The 16,764-nt window shown below is 37.8% G+C and overlaps 1 protein-coding gene across 10 annotated transcripts in view; it reads right to left on the bottom strand.

Moving 5' to 3' along the window:
• LOC103476800 (protocadherin-15) overlaps positions 1-16,764 on the bottom strand; it is a 197,137-nt gene that overhangs the window by 152,879 nt on the left and 27,494 nt on the right. For 3 of the 10 annotated variants that reach the window (XM_017309063.1, XM_008429397.2, XM_008429393.2), the window contains exon 1: positions 6,511-6,894. The exons of 2 other annotated variants lie outside the window; for them this stretch is intronic. The gene's annotated coding sequence lies outside the window, so the exon portion shown is untranslated. Of the gene's footprint in view, positions 1-6,510; positions 6,896-7,422; positions 7,441-16,764 lie in introns of those variants that run through there. 5 more of the 10 variants (XM_008429400.2, XM_008429399.2, XM_008429402.2 and 2 more) reach the window with 4 other exon arrangements.

The raw sequence follows: 16,764 nt of genomic DNA on the forward strand, positions 1-16,764 counted from the left end.
CACACACACACACACACACACACACACACACACACACACACACACAACAGCTTGCACAGCAGAAACTGTATCGGGGACATTTTAGTGGTCTTGAAACTGACTTTTTCACATCATGGTGTTGAAATCGGCCCATGTCTAGTTGGGATGGTTTCCTTTAATACCATGTCCCACATAGCTATTGAAGTGACAAGAACATTACACTCAATCTGGTTTACATTTGATTAATTAAATTTCATGATAAAGGAGAAAATTAACGTCATTACTTGATTAGTTATTATACTATATTTGTACTGGCACACAGAATGAAAACTATGACTAATATGTGTGAGGATAACTGTAGTGTGAAAGTGACGCACATCAACAGGAGAACAAGAGAAGCAAACAAAACTTAAACCAACAAAGGAAAAAAATATCCTAACCAAGAAGTTGCTGCATTAGATTAAAAAAGAAGTTTTCAAACAATGTCGTCACTTTCTGGTGTTATGACCACATTGTCATTTTCATTATCACAGCAGCATGATGTACTAGTTCCCTGCAAATAGTTACCATTTGGATTTCATCCATTTCACTCCTCTACAGGTGGTGGAGATGAAATGGAGAGTTTACTACCTCTGATATCTGACACTGAGCTGCTGATCTGATAATGGTGGTCTTGCTGTGCAGTATCTGCCCTTCCCCACATGGGAAAACAGAGAGGTTGGCAGTAAATCACAACTCAAGCTTACAACCCACAGCATCTCTTCTTAATGTGTGAAATACCATCAGTGGAAACTGAAACACCACGAATGAGGTGGAGGGGGGGAAAAAAGAAAAAGAGAGAGAAAGCACACTGCAGTTGTGCCCGTCTCCTCAGCTTCTCACTATGCACTTGGGTCCAAATCATTTCAGGCATCACTACCCACGAGTCTCTTATCAAATAATACTGAGAAGCTGTCCAAAAGTTTCCGTTGTGCGTGTGAATGAAATCATGTTTTCCGAGTGATTATTAAGTTATGACAGGGATGTGCTGGGGAAAAAATATTCTTTTTCTTTTGATGAAATCCCATTTTAATAATTCATCTTGGTTCTTTACTTCTTTCAAAAGGTGAAAATAGTTCTAGTTTTCAAGGGTGAGCTTGAGATACACCAGAAAAATCAGCGGACACACTACACATAAAGTGCTACCATGTTCCACTCACAAATGGCATGCTTTAGTGTGGATGCTGGTACAGATTGGGGAAGACTCAAGATTAGTTGTTTTTAGGATGTATGAGATGTTGAAAATGAAGTCAAGCAAAGCACAGGAATGCAAGAGCAATCTTAAAGGAAATCATATTTCCCAACACATGCCAAAGTATGCTGGGGGTTGCAATGATTGGGGTGCCGGTCATAGGGCAGGAGGCAGCGTACACACCCTGGACAGGTTACCAGTCTATTGTAGGAAGAGATAAAGAGACATGCATGACAAAATAAAATCATACAGACATGCACTCCAAAACATAGTTAAATTGTGGGGAAAACCAGAGTACCTGTTTTTTTGTTTTTTTATAGACCCCATGCATGCAGAGAAAGAAGATTCAAAATTCATGCAGAAGAACTCCAGTTGTGACCAAACCCACCATCTTCTTGCTGCAAGGCAACAATCATAACAACTGACACCCTGCAGCTCTGGAACCATTCATATAGTAATTAATGTTCTTTACAGAAAAAACAAGTGAACAGATAACAAGAAAACAAAACCTTTTTTTTTCCAGCTTGATGGGTTTCATCCAAAATTATTTATTTTATCATTAAAGTTTCGTAGAGTAACAAAACGATAGAATAGTTGATATTCAGTTTGATTAAAGGATGGGTTTTAATTATGCATTTTATATTCTTCCAAAAGTCACATTTTCCAAGCCTTAAACTGAAAACACAAATAGGAAGGTCTTCTCAATTCCAAGTGAAAATGTTAGACTATTCTCCATAAGACCTCACAATTAGGGGGTGGCGCAGTTGGTAGAGCTGTTGCCTTGCAGCAAGAAGGTTCTGGGTTCGATTCCCGGCCCAGGTCTTTCTGCATGGAGTTTGTATGTTCTCCCTGTGCATGCGTGGGTTTTCTCCGGGTACTCCGGTTTCCTCCCACAGTCCAAAAACATTACTGTCAGGTTAATTGGCCTCTCCAAATTGCCCCTAGGGGTGTGCGTGTGCGTGTGTGTGTGTGTGTGCATGGTTGTGTGTCCTGTGTGTCTCTGTGTTGCCCTGCGACAGACTGGCGACCTGTCCAGGGTGTACCCCGCCTCTCGCCCGGAACGTTAGCTGGAGATAGGCACCAGCAACCCTCCCGATCCCACTGAGGGACAATGGTGTAAGAAAATGGATGGATGGATGGACCTCACAATTAGATCTGAATGCAGTGGATATGAAACATTGTGATAGCTGTAAAAGTGCATTGAAATGTTACTTCCCAAAGTACAGTATAACTTCTGTTTGAAGAGTTGCGATGATTAAAAAAATGCAGTTCCCCCCCATCTATTGCTTTGGAGAGTTAGCCTGGTCAGTGAGAACAACAACTGACAGAGATCTCATTTCTAGATCCAAATTGCAACTTTGGAAGGAAACAGAATGCAGTGCAAATATCTACCAGTACTCGTTCTATGTTCACTGTCATCCATTTAAGTTTCTACTGGGGATTCTTTAAATGTTTCGCACAACACCACTCTTTTAAATAGACTTAGATTGAAGCAAAAATCAATGACAGTATTCGCTTTACATCAGAGTTTAATTTATGGTGATTAATTTGCATTATACATTTCTATTAATAGTCAATACCAAAACATCTTGTATCAAAGAGTATAATTAAATGATGCTCAAGGACACCAGTGCTACTTAAGATTAACAGCCCCATGTAATTAACACTGTTTCAGTCACACAAACTACATTAAAGGTAGTGTAAAGACATCAGCTCCAAAATAGTCTGGCTGTTATTGTAATATAATTGTTAAGACCTAGGATTATGGTAACTGTTCTCTCACACATGTGGCGTGAAATCACCTCTACTCCGAACATCAATAACTAAGAAGCTCTCACGGCAGAAAAGGAAGGAAAACAAAATTCAGAATTCAGTCTTCTGCTAAGTTTGGTATATGCAAATCAAAATTTGACAAACATTCCAGCCAAGAAGATCTGATCAGTGCCTCTTCAGAGTGAAATGTATTCTTCATGTGTATGTGAGTGTGTGTGTGTGTGTGTGTGTGTGTGTGGAATTTACACAAAAGTCACTATGTTTATTCTCAAATTATTTATCTATTGATACCTAGGGACAATTGGTATAAAAGTTAGGTAGTAGGAATGTGCAACTTCCAACTTCATCGTTTACATTCCAGTTGTATCCCTCAAGCAATAATAAAGATTGGATCATTAGAATCTTATGAGCACACAAACACACACTTGCATCGTGAAGCATACATTTCAGAGTGGTAGAACCTGAACGTAAGTAAACTCCCTCATACTGATGACTGCTACAGCTTGCGAATGTTTGATACCGAGCAGCAGTTACACTTTTAAAATATGGCTCATATTTGAAAATGATGTAGAACTGTGCATCAGGTTTAGCCCAGCAAGTGTCAGAAGATGATTTGTCTCTTTTTCACAATCATCTATATTGTCAAACACATTACAGTCTTTGCTCAGCTTTCATTGATGAGTATAACAAAGCACTCTTTTGTTGAAAGATAATTCAACATCTATTCCACTCAGGTTCACTTGAGTTATGCGAGTATTTCATAATCCTTTCAATGAACTCTATTAATATTTAAACATAAGCCATTTGAGTTGCCTGCAGTTCATCATAACAATAAGGATATTATATTAGTGTCATCTTTCCTAAAGTACTCATCAGCAGTAATGGTGTTTTGTTTGCAGGAATGACTAAAAGTGAAAATTCAGAATCTTATTGAAAAATATTCTTAGAAATAAGCACTGCCATGCAGGAGAAAAGCAAAGTTTAAGATACTGATTCAAATCTCGTCACAATTTATGCATGCGTTGGGTTTTGTTGAGACTGTACGCCAGAACTGAACTGATCATCCAGCTCATACAGCATCTTACACACATTACAGCGCCAACACCACAAGCACAAGTGGAGGTTTAATAATTGTTTGGGAAAAATGTAATTCAAAAATATGCATGACCTAAAACAACTTCTGTAACAGCAGTTTAACTATGATTAAGGTAACTTTAAGTAATATTCTAAGCCAACAAAAGCACAAGCCCATTTACAATACTGTCAAATTTCACAAACTAGCACTTAATTGAAATCTAAATAATTTACATTCAAACTCAGAATACTCAACTCTCTGCCTTGAGGATATTTAGAAACACTTTATAGGTAATTAAAACATGCAAATCCTTTTGAATTTTAATGTTAATGAACAGCATAGATATTGTATATTTCACTGTACACTTTTACAAATATTTTAGCTGTTTAAGCTGTCGGCTTAGTTCAGTCTTAATTAAAAGCAAATCTTTGGTTTTCATACAAGATCTTACTTTAATCATTTTTTATGAAAATGTGTTTGTTGCTTAACCTAACTCGTAAGAAGCTTCTGAAAAGAAACACTGAGATAACAGTAGCTCAAGGTTCACTTGATAGTCTTTCCTCTTGCTTTTATACGTTTTAAGGTCTAAAAGTCATACGCTGAACAGCATCCTTACAGAAAACCTTTCATCATGCCATTGCAAGGACAGTGTTAGACGAAATTATATACATAAGGTCTCTTCTACGTTTCACTGTCAGCTATTTACAGTTTTCATTATTATAATTACGGTAACTGTCCATGAGGCAAAATCCAGTTTCTGGTAAATATGTATGACATAGTTTAAAATAATCACGGCTTCAAAGCTACATACAAAACACATTTTACATCATACTGACCCAAGTTATTTTACTTATTGTCAAAACTTGTGACCAGTTTTCTCTGGGTGCATTGAGTTCGTTAGCTGCTCCACATTTCCCTTCCATAAATCAAGAGAAATTTGAATATTCAGGAGATTTTACAGTCCAATGACCATTGACGAGGTCTGGAAACTATCACTTTTGTAAGACAACTTTACTGAAAGTGATGTTGGCAAACTTTGAGCTGCATGTCTGTTTTTTGCCGAGTTATTTTTTTAGTATGGCTATAAGTTAGCTCACTGAAATTTAGCTACAGATTCTGACTAACGAATCAATTAATATCAGCTAGCTACAGGTGCATCACTCTATAAAACAAAAAAGCATGTTAAGTATACAAAATTAGTAATTTTTTGCAAGAATTCTCATTACAGTGAAACTCTCATAACAGCAAATCCCTATTTTTAGAGTTGTGTCTCAAAATAAGCCTCCAAAAGTCTTTGTTATATCACTAATCATTTCAAAATAAAGCAATAGATGACATTATAGAAGAGAATTATGTTCAGCTGGCTCAGCAGCATAGATTTTAGTGAAGAACATGAGGTGTCAAAACTTGTCAATTCCTCATGGAACAGCCTTTAAATTTGCACAAAGCTTTAACTTCATTTCACACTATCCTTTTCTACTATTCACAATGTAGCCTAAGTGCTTTTTAACATCATACATTTTTCAGCTAGATTGCCCAGCCCTAATGCCAGCAACATATATTTGTTGTTTGTTACTTATGCACCAGAAAATTAGGCATTTTAAGGGAATTAAGGTTTCTGATAAAGTCATTATGGAACTATGTGTAAGCGCTTTCCTTGCTAAAATGTAGGAAGATGCAACTTTCCCAATAAAACCATGTCATTGAGACAGAAATATTTTAGTCTACTAGCTGAATAGAATACACACGATCTTGAGTCTGTATTTGCAATAAATCCAAAGCAGAAATACATTAACACTGATCAGTTAAGTTTATTTATTCACATCATATCATTATTGTGATATTCACCAACGTGACTGCATATGCTGTGTTGCCAACTTGCCATAGCTATTTTTTTTCTGGCTTATGCTATTGGTGTGCGACTCCGACAATATCAGCGGACACCATCTGGCCACCCCTTAGAAAACTTTCTAGAGGTGCCTCACTGTATATTTTTCTCCGTCACTGAACTACTTCGAGATTAAAGTTATTTTGCATGATGCTTCATCAAACCCTTTTTTTCTTTAAACTGTCAAAAAAAGAAAAAGCAAATCCATACAGCTTTTTCTAACACAAATATTTAAAATCACATACAGTGTGTGGATCCAAACACTTTCCTCTCGTCGGTATTATAACAGCCTGTATCATCTTTAGATAATCCACAGAGTGCTGATGCTTTTAGTTGGTGTTTGGATATTCCTGCCTCCAGAAATGAACGGCATATACCAGGGAGAGACTTATGGGGCACCTGATAAACGAGTTCATCATTACACAGCCGAAGAGCCCTGGTAATGATGGAAGAAACGAGCACCTATTCAGTGGCTAAAAAGCCCGTTTCAAATGTGTCGTGAAACGCTTACTGCAGACCGCGACGGCTACTCAAAAAGAGGGGGGAAAAAAGTAGGCGCCTTACCATGTTTAACTTCAGAAGTGTGCTCAACAAAAAGCTGCCAAAGGTGGTACAAGTAACTGCTGGCGACACAGCCACAGCCTCCGCACAGGAGCTCATCAGCGTTTCGCTACCAGCGTCCTCAGTCCAACACGCGGAGACTCAGTAACAAGCCACCACCAGGCTGATGTAGACAGTCTCTAATAGCACGGATGGAGTAACCCGCTCCCTGTGTCTGTCCGTCTCTGTTGTCATGACGTGTGCGTCAGGTAATCTTATTACAGCGGTCAGGAAAGGTGAGCCCGGTTAAAGCTCCGCTGCCCCTCCTTCCACCGTATCCGCCTGATATGCTTCAGCCCACCTCGCGTAGAGAAAGATTACATTTCGACAGAATGTCTCGCCGAGCGTCTCAGTGTGCTCACCGAAAAGTCATCGAAATCCGCTTTTAACTGTCGAAATTCGCGACTTCCCCACCGAACTGCTAAGGAATTTCTGAGGGTCAAGAATAAGAGCGTTTCACCGACAGCTGTCAATTATTTCAGAGTTAAATCCATTAGTCGAGCTTGCCCGCACCAGCTGGAGCGGAGCTTAGATATAATACCACTGGAGGCAGTTTGCTATAATTCACCTGTCACTTAACAACAAAGCCTAGGCCTTTATTCCCTACAGCTTAACCACCGTCAGGATGGGGGAAGAGGGTTGGAGGAGCTAAAACTCTACATCAATATGGTATAATTAGCTGCCGTGCTAATTAAGTCTCGACTAATGGTTGCAATATAGTCCAATTTAATAGAACAGCTCCTACATAAGAGAAACAGATGGAGGTCTTGTTCTCAAAAGCTGCTGGAAACACCAATGCAATTTTTAGAGAATTCCTCTGACAGTTAAATAACTACTAATCCCAAAATGGGGGTTTGTTTCATCCGATTAACTCACCTGCATCCATTTAGAAGGCTAAATAAAAAGAGACACAGAGAGGACAATGGAATTTAACACAAGGACAGAGCGTCACAGCCATCCAATTCATGGAAATTAAATTGCCACCAAAAGTCATGACACAGTGTACAGTTGCAATTGTTGTGAACAGATGGACAGGCAGGCATAAATACGATTGTAAAAACAACTGGGTTTTCTCTTCAAACTGGTGAAACCATCCTACATATAATCAATATCATTAAAAGAAAGAAGAAAAACAAGCTTTGACAATGAATTTGAAAGAAGGCAGCCTTTGTGTCAAACCGTGTAGAGAAAACTGTTTTGAGGTGTTAAAAAGCTGTTCCAAATAAAACATGAATAATTTGTAATGAACGCTCCTTCCTGTCCATTGGGAACAGCGAGAATCTTAACAAACAGCCTCGCTTACAAGCATTTGGAGGTTTAAACTGCATCTTCATTGAATTAATGTGCTTCAATTCCCATGTATTATTCAAGACCATAGGCTTGTTGAGAGTATCGTTTCTGTTTAAGAGCAGCAGCAGGAGTAGTGTCTATGTTTGTCCAAAAAAGCAAGGTGTCTTGTTTATTGTATATATGTTGCATATTTGCTTTACTATTTTTCACATAAGCATTTAAAAAAACATACAAGTTCAGATCTTAGGCCAGACCAGGTTAAATCATTTACCTCTGCTTGTCATCACTCATTCAGGGTGGAAAGAAAAAGCTTTATTGCAAAAAGCTGCCTGACTAATAACACACTCGAACCCATTCTACAACCCCTAACTCTCTCCCTCACATTTATTTCTTAAGATACATAGTAAATGAGTTTCTAGGCAGAGATTAACACTCCACAGAGAAGCAAATACATATCTAATCCTTTTTTTAAAGAAAAATGATCAAATTCCCATACGTAACCAGATTTTTATGCATAATGTGTGGTGTATTTTGAATCTTGACTGATAATGTACATTTGAACGTATATATACCTGCAAGCAAAGCTTTATCAACTAATAAGTAGAGTGGAGAAACAAACAAGCAAGGGGGAAGAATGTGTTAATAACTTCTACCACTCGTCTAATTCAGTTTCATAACAAGCAACTGATATGTGTATTAATATTCATGATATTGCTTTTCAAATAGCTGCAGTCCATGTGCCAAGGCCAATAATGTTTACATAAATGGCAAAATGCAAACATTAAACTTAATTCCATTTGTTTTTCTCTTTAAAATCTGTTTCTTAGACAAGACAGAAAGAAAATCTTCATCTAAATGCATATTCAATTTAACATTTACAACAATAGAAAAAAATACTTTTCAGTGGCTGAAAGTCAAAAGCATACCATTTACTCCCGTACATCCTGAAAAAAAAAAAACACATGTTTCTCAAGTGAAACACGAAAGCCATATGTTGCATGGAGTTTGACACAAGCTATGTAGCTGACACAAAAATAAGGGACAGTGTGTTCTGGTCAGAGAGGAACAAAGAGTTGAGGAACTGGATGGAGCTAAATTTTGGACAATGATGTAAAAAGACCCATACCTGTCAAGTCCTTCTGTCCTGTTGGGACAGATAAATACTTCCCGTATTTTCAATTCCAAAACTTGACAGGTATGAAGAAATCCTCTGAAGAAACTGTAAATTAGTTTGTAATTTTGCATGATTTGTACATCTTGCACCAAACAAGTAATGGTTGAGTACTGGATAGACAGAATATTATAGTTTTCGTCAGATGAATGCCCAACCAGTACCCCTAAAGGCAAAGGCACTGCAGAGCAGTAAGCACATTTCAAAATCATCACATTGACCAGAAATGTTGACAGAGAAGACAAACACCCAAACAAAACTGTAGGTGAAAGATGGTAACCACACTGGATAGAGACTAGCTCCAGCATGCTTTGTACAAATGACCTACAATAAATCTACGTATACGACAAGACAGGAAATGTCAGTATCCTTTGTAACTCAATTTTAAAAGTAGCAGTCAATGTAAAACTTTCTCCCTATGAATTAAGCAAAATAAATGCAGACAACTTAGTTTTTCCAGAATTGTTTTATTTTTCCTAGTTTCTTTCGTTTTGTCTTGTCTTCATACAGATTATAGCAGTATTGTTGTTTTTGAAACAATTTTCATAGCTTCTGCAAATGTAAGTCTTTTGTTCATTAGAATGTGAATATGAACTTAAGCTGGCATTATCAGGGATAAATAAAAGTCCAGTTTTACCATATACTGGCTGCATTATTTAACAATGGAAACAACTATCCAGTTATCATGGCAACATGAAAAGCTCATTACTTGGATTATGGCCAACTGACTTATTAGAAGAGGGGTAAAATTCACTTACATCACTTTATAATGTCATTTCCTCATCGACCATAGCAGGAGTATTGCCTTGATTTTTTTTCATGTATGTTTGAGAAATCCTTGAAAATAGCAGCCATTCAGAGCGTCCTAGCTTGACTCCGGATGAGTGAGGTATAGATGTCACGGTCAGACAACGGGGAAGTAATGGAGGTGTCCTATCAGCTGCTAGTTCCCCAAAAAATAAAAAATAAAACTTGTAAAACGCACACAGGGTCCACTCAAACCTTCTTAGAATTGCAGGAGAATTAAGGGATGTTTGATACAGTGTTTTTATAACTGTATTGTAACTCTATTGTGCTAAGTGTCACTGGCTGAAAATACATAATACTTCCACTTTAAATCGAAAACTTCATTTTCTGCTACCATAGCATTTCTCTTTCAAACGCAACCCTATTGTAAAGGACATCCTCATCAAAGCACTAGCAACAAATGCCACAAATTCCTGCACAAGAAAAACCTGGAGCCAAAAAAGATATGAGCAATACCATAAATCCAAGTTTTATCTTGAAATTTTCTTTCCGGACAAATGGAACAATTCTTCTTTCTGAAGCTTCATTTTCCTGGACTGAATGTATGCACTCAGCCATTTAGTCCCCAAACTCACTGCCTGCGAGCTCCCTTCAGGCTACCCAACAGGAGTGTGTGCACACACACACATGGAAGGGCAAACCAACACCTACATACACAAAAACCGAAAGAGCTGAAAGCTGCAAAAGCAGAGGCAAAAATTGCACTGTAGCACTTTAAAGGCTTTATGCAGTTAAGGATAATTTCATTACTCATTCAATTAATTCAGTGATAAAAGAAAACCCAGGGAGAGAAATGCGAAATAATGTATTTATTTAAGAATGATATACAGTATAGGTTTACTGATAAGAACACAACTGAAAATATGGGGCACGACATCTGTGAACATTTTGAAAGAATCACTTGATTTTTGAGCTCAGGCAGGCGTAACGACAGATCATTTTCCATCCGCAACTTTCCAGGTCATGTGAACTAAACTTCATCATTTACTCCCAAAGAACAAATAAATCCTAAAATGTGTAAAATTGTTCTCACATAACAACCTAAATATTTGTGCAAACGTTAAAACCTTTGCATGTTAGTTATTGTGTGGGAATTTTTAATCAGCCAATGTTCTATCTACCAGTGAGTTGTAGGAGTGGTCTTCACATTGCCTCCTTTGTTAAATAAACTACCCATTTAAAAGCGCAAAGACTAACAGTGACATATATCGGCAAACGTATCTCTGTTTAGGGCTCCAGTGTCTTCCGCTTTGGCCTGGTCGGACTGCACACAGCTCCACTGCTTCCACTCGGCCCCACTATAAAAGATTAAAATTATCTCTGTGCAAATGGCAATGCTGTGGGGTGTCTGAGTCGTTTAAGTGTCAGGGGACATCGATAGTTTGGCACTGACAGCTTGTGTGATATTGAGAGGTCAGAGCGACTGAGACAGCAGGCGAGTAACTGGGAGGGGAAAGAGGACAGTAGGAAAGGCGGGTGGAGGGAGAGAGAAGCCACCAAGACAACATGTGGGTTTGTATGTGTGCAAGCAGAAGACAAATTAAGAAATGAAGTGATACGGAGACCCAAAGAGTCTTAAATCTGGGCTGATTGTCCCCAGAAACAATGTCTCTATAATCATCATAAACAGCACTTCCTAATCTTCTGCCTCTTAACCCACAATGTTATGAAAGTGGCTGTTACGGGAGGCTTATTCTCCACAAATGAGCATATTGTATTATAAGAAGTATTGGTGGCTGGTTACGTAATATCACATATTGTCTTTACAATTAAAATATTCAAATCGGTAAGAAACTTGCAGAGTAAACTGAAGTAACACCACTGACAAACCAATGAAGTGAGAATATGCATGAGGTTTGCAAGGCCTGGATTTCAAAAATGACTTGCTTGCAGAATAATAGCTTTTTTTTTTTTTTTTTTTGCCTATATAGCTTTTGCCTGCTGTATATCGAGTTGTCTGAAGAATGTGAATTTAAATCAATGTACTGATCCAACAATGTGATATCCATGTAAGTGGCAAAATAATGATTATACAATCTCTCAAGCTGTGACCAGTTTGAGTCATTGTGCAAACATTTATTGTTGGCATTTGGTGTGAAACGTCTTTATTTCTGCTTTGGGTTGACATTAAAATAATGCAATTCTTGGTTTAATAGGGGTCTTAAACAAGTAATCTGTAAACACAGACGTGTAAAGATGCATTAGGTTACTTATTGCTAAACATGGGCCAGTATAAAGCTCAATATTAATAATTACATGACATGATAACCTTAACCTGAGCTGAGGCCAGATCCGCACCCAGAATGGGAACAAATTGCCACCGCCGATTGGTTGGTTCCAGGTGGCGTCATGTCATGATATTACGCCAGCCCTCTGTCAGTCAGTCATTATGATGGATATTTAATGCAAGATTAAGACCAAACTGTCCAACATTTTATTGATTTCTCTGTCTGCAAATTTTTCAAATATTATTTTATTTAAAAGTAATTAAATAAATAAACAACATTGAGTAACTAATAAAAAAAATTAGTCAAATAATGTCAGGGATGCCGTTCTGTAATATTGGAGAATACAATGAATGTTCTTTTATTCATTTTTAAATGAAGAAAATCAGCGAATGCGTTCAGATTTTAAATCTACAATATTTTTGCGTACATAGAAATAGATTTAAGTATTATCCTGACATCTAAATTAAACATGACAATGGCTAGCATTTCTATTTAGGCACATTTATCAGCCAGAGAACAAGAAACAAACAAAGTTCCTCAAGGGTATCTTTACATCTGATGGTTGCGAGGCTAATTTTCCAGAACCTTTTAACAGTCTTTTTAGTCTCCAGCTACTCTTGAGGAAAATGTTTGACGCCTCTTTAGCCAAGAAATGCTCTGCTCCTTTAACCACTTTGTGTCTAATGGGACAGGTAACACTCAGTGGGCTTATAATAGCTTTTACTGTGCTGGAGCCCCTCTTGACCAAAAGACAAGAGAGACTGTAAAATTACTGAGTGGAAAAGAAAAACAGCACGCTAAAAGACATTAAAATTATTTCTGGTCTCTTAAAGCTTTTAATTATGTTACTCGTGCAAGCCGTAACTTCTCATGCTTCTAGTAATAGGTAAACTGTGAGACGTCTGTGAGACAGAAGCAGACAACTGCATGGGTATTCTTCTGTACTTGTAATTCTTTCTTCTGGTTCCCCTGCAGTTTGGTGACAGGAAATTCTCATGAGACATGCCTCACTTGGACATAAAAGCTAAAGGGGTTTGATAATTGGATCACATGGGGACTAAAGCACTGCCACCAGATCCGTTTCAGGGAGTCCCAGAGGCTAAAGAAACTAACAGGATTTAATAAAAATGTTCCCAGTGTCTGTTTTTTTTTTAAACCATAGTCTCTCCTTTCCTTTTCCTCTCCAAAGTTCACCTTAGCATCCTGGGATAGAGAGCTCCTTTGACACCTACCACAGGTTATTACTTTTACAATCACAGGCAACCAGACCTCTAGGGAGTCCATTAGCACCTAGAAGAGCTGTTGACCTCTTCAACCAGCCCAGAAAGACATTAAACTTTCAAACTGAATGGCATCAAGTGCTAATAATCCATCAAAAACTGATGAGCAAGTTTGAGAACTTCAGTCAATTAAGTGGCAGAGTGAGTAATTTCTGTGGACCCTAATTGGTGTCAAAGCCTGTGGACTGTGATGGGATGGTGTCTTTTATCACTCAGGAAAATCAATACTCAAAAGAAAAAACAAAACAAAACACAGCCACAATTCTCCTTACGTGGTTGAGAGAAACCCCTTGAAAAAAATTTGGAGTTGTTGAAGAGAAATTTTAGGTTGCAGTTTACTCACAAAACTTATCTTTTCTTGTTTACTGAGAGTTTTACGCTTAAGGCTTGAGCAGAAAAACTTTTTTCACTCTTGGACATTTTTAAAAATCCTTTTAGCCTTGTTTTTCTTTTAACACTGTGCTGTAGACCACCGGTCCTTGTTTTTGGCACCGCAGAAAAGATGCGTAACATAAAGAATTTAGATGCCATAAGGATATAAAACTGAGACGATTCTAAGATAAATAAGACAGAAATCATATTGGGACATATGAATAAGCAGCAGAGGCTATACACATTAAATTTTTATTAAAAATTCACAGAAATCTCAGTGCTCTGTAGGCACAGAGCCGATATTAGCTGAATTTGGTTAATTATGCTTGGCTTTCATATTCTTTGGCTAGAATTGAGTCAAGCTATTTTATTTCCAATATAATAATCACAGAAGAACACACTGCCACAGCTGCAAGTACTTTCTGCACAAAGTTCTTTCCTGTTTCCTGCAGCTAGCTTCTGCACCTGTGGACATGCATGCTCGTATCTGATGAATATCTATTTCAAGACATTCACAAGCGCCGTTCAATACGGGCAATCAGACAAAGGTGACTTGACAAAGACTGGATTGAAGGAGGCACAGTGGACCAATTTTCAAGAACTCCATTACCACACAATGCAGAATACATGGGGAGCAAGAGGAGCAGAAAGACAAATGTCAGGAAAATGGCAAATAGGCAAGACCAAATCAACGGTTTAGGCTTAGCAATTACGGTTCCATTTCGAAGCACGTCAGATACCGTGTCTCCTGAAAAAGCAATTTCAACCTGGATTGAAAATAAGATATTGTATGCATTATTTCTTTATGTTTGATACACCTATGGCAAAACATAATTCCAACATTTAATAAAATTAAGCCTGCGTACATAAACAAGATTCTAAACAATTTGGATTCAAAACTACATCATCATGATTTGTGTGTGTTTGCATTTTGCTTGTTTGTCTCTTGAGGGTATTGCATATATTGTTCATGTTATTTATCCAATTTCACATGCTTTGTGAATATTGTGAAGCATGCTGGTCAGATGATAATCTTAAAATGTTCAAATCAATATCTTCCTCCTGTCACATTTTCTTTTATTGTTTTTTGGACTGGCTACTCTGGAAAAAATGTAATAATAAAAACAAAAAGTCATGGACATCCAAGGTTTACACACTCAGACCTTAATCTTCAAGGCATTTTAGTTGAATAACAACCTTTTTCTGCAAAGAAAAAAAAAATTCTCTCATTTTTTGGAAGGTGAAATCATATCAATTTGTATCTGTAATAACACTCGTAGGGATTTAGATGTTATTCATAAGATTTTGATCTTGTCCCTTTTTTCATACATTCTGTAAACTGATGTGCTTAGATGTTTGGTTTCAAAACACAAAGAAAAATCCCCTGCCTTGCTCCATCATGTTTCCAAGTAGTAAGTAACAAGTAACTTAGTTGTCATTTCACATATATTAGAATACATACTGAAGCAAAATAGGTATTTCTCAAGTAACATCTTTCAAGTTGGGATGTGAACAGCACCAGCCACATTTCTTGGACCCTAATAGTAGGATGACTTGCTGAAAAAAAGTTTGTCTCCTTGGTTACCAGGTGATGGTCTACTTCTACTTCTACTGCAACATCTTTGAATCCAGCTGGATTCAAACGTGTTGTTATGGCAGCTGGTCAGAAACACAGCCTGGTACAAACATTAGAGGGAAAATGCAGTGGTGTCATGGTTCTTTAAGTTGTACTCAGCTAATGGTTCTGCTTCCCAGCTTCCACACAGCACTCAGTGAGTGCTCCTCAGTTGTTTCCCAGGCAGCTATTCCTAAATCCAAATATCAAGCCACCTAATAAGTTTTTATGTCACTGAAGATTAGCCCTATCTCCATCCAAAGCCATGGTTTTTATTACAGGGAGCCAACTATTTTTTGCAACTTGTATGCATTAACATATTTATTCATATATTTATTGCCAGCAAACCATAGTTTTAGAAACATAATTATGTCAAGTTAACATGTCTGACGGACACGAACTAGAATCTATCTTGCAACATTGTTGCTCTACAGAGGATAGAAAATTACTAGCAAACAATTGTTTGCTAGATTGTATCTTATACATTCTTATTGTATAAGACAATACAGACATTTTTGGATTTTCAAATGATTTCGCGAAAACCAAGAGAAAAGTTGGTGCTGGTTTATGCTCGCTGGAAGCCTGTCCAGCCCTTATGGACAGACTAACTCAAACGAAGAGCAGGTGCAATTTTTTTTGTCACTGTGGATTTGTCCTTTTGCTGGCAGAATGCTGAGAAAAGAGTTGCACTTCTGCTCGGCAGCCACCTTTTAATGATATCTTGTGCGAGGAGCTCCTCAGTGATGTGGAGAAAGTTTGGTTCTGCGTGGACGAACCCTCTGTTCTTGACAGGTAGACATTCCTGTCCAGTGTTTAATACATGAGCATTGATAGCAAACACTCAAAGTTCTAGTATAATTTGATTAAAATTAAACAAAGATAAAACACTAGAGCCCAGCATTTTTATAGTTGTATAGCCTTGCTGTGCATTAAAGAGCACAGTGAACTTGTTCCAGGCATTTTAATGTCACTGTGTCTTTTTTATAAATATATTCTGCTCCTATTTGGTGCTACCTTAATTGGCTAGAGCCAGCATCCCACTGAGGAAAAAGGTAACCTGTGAGACAGCTCTACCACCTCCTACTGCTGTCTGAATTCTGACTAAAAATGTGTCGTAGTGCAACAACAATCATCATGCTGCAGTTTGATCCACTTGGTAAGGAAAGTGGACACTCTGGACCTACAGTATGTGAGGATATTTCCTCAGTTTTTGGGGGAAGAATGTATTAATTTTCACTTTGCAGATGCTATAATGCTAAGCTGCACTGTCTCAAAATCAAAACCTTCCCCAACTTTCTTGTGTAGAGACAAGGACTCCTTTGAAAGAAAGAAACGCTATTCATCACAAAGTAAAGGGGGGATGAAGGGAGTGTCAGTTCTGCATCAATACAGCCTGCTCTACTCTTCCCCACTGACTATCCTAGTAGTTAAAATGGATCAAAACACTTTGCTGGT

This window comes from Poecilia reticulata, linkage group LG15 (genome assembly GCF_000633615.1).
Source record: "Poecilia reticulata strain Guanapo linkage group LG15, Guppy_female_1.0+MT, whole genome shotgun sequence".
Lineage (NCBI taxonomy): Eukaryota > Metazoa > Chordata > Actinopteri > Cyprinodontiformes > Poeciliidae > Poecilia > Poecilia reticulata.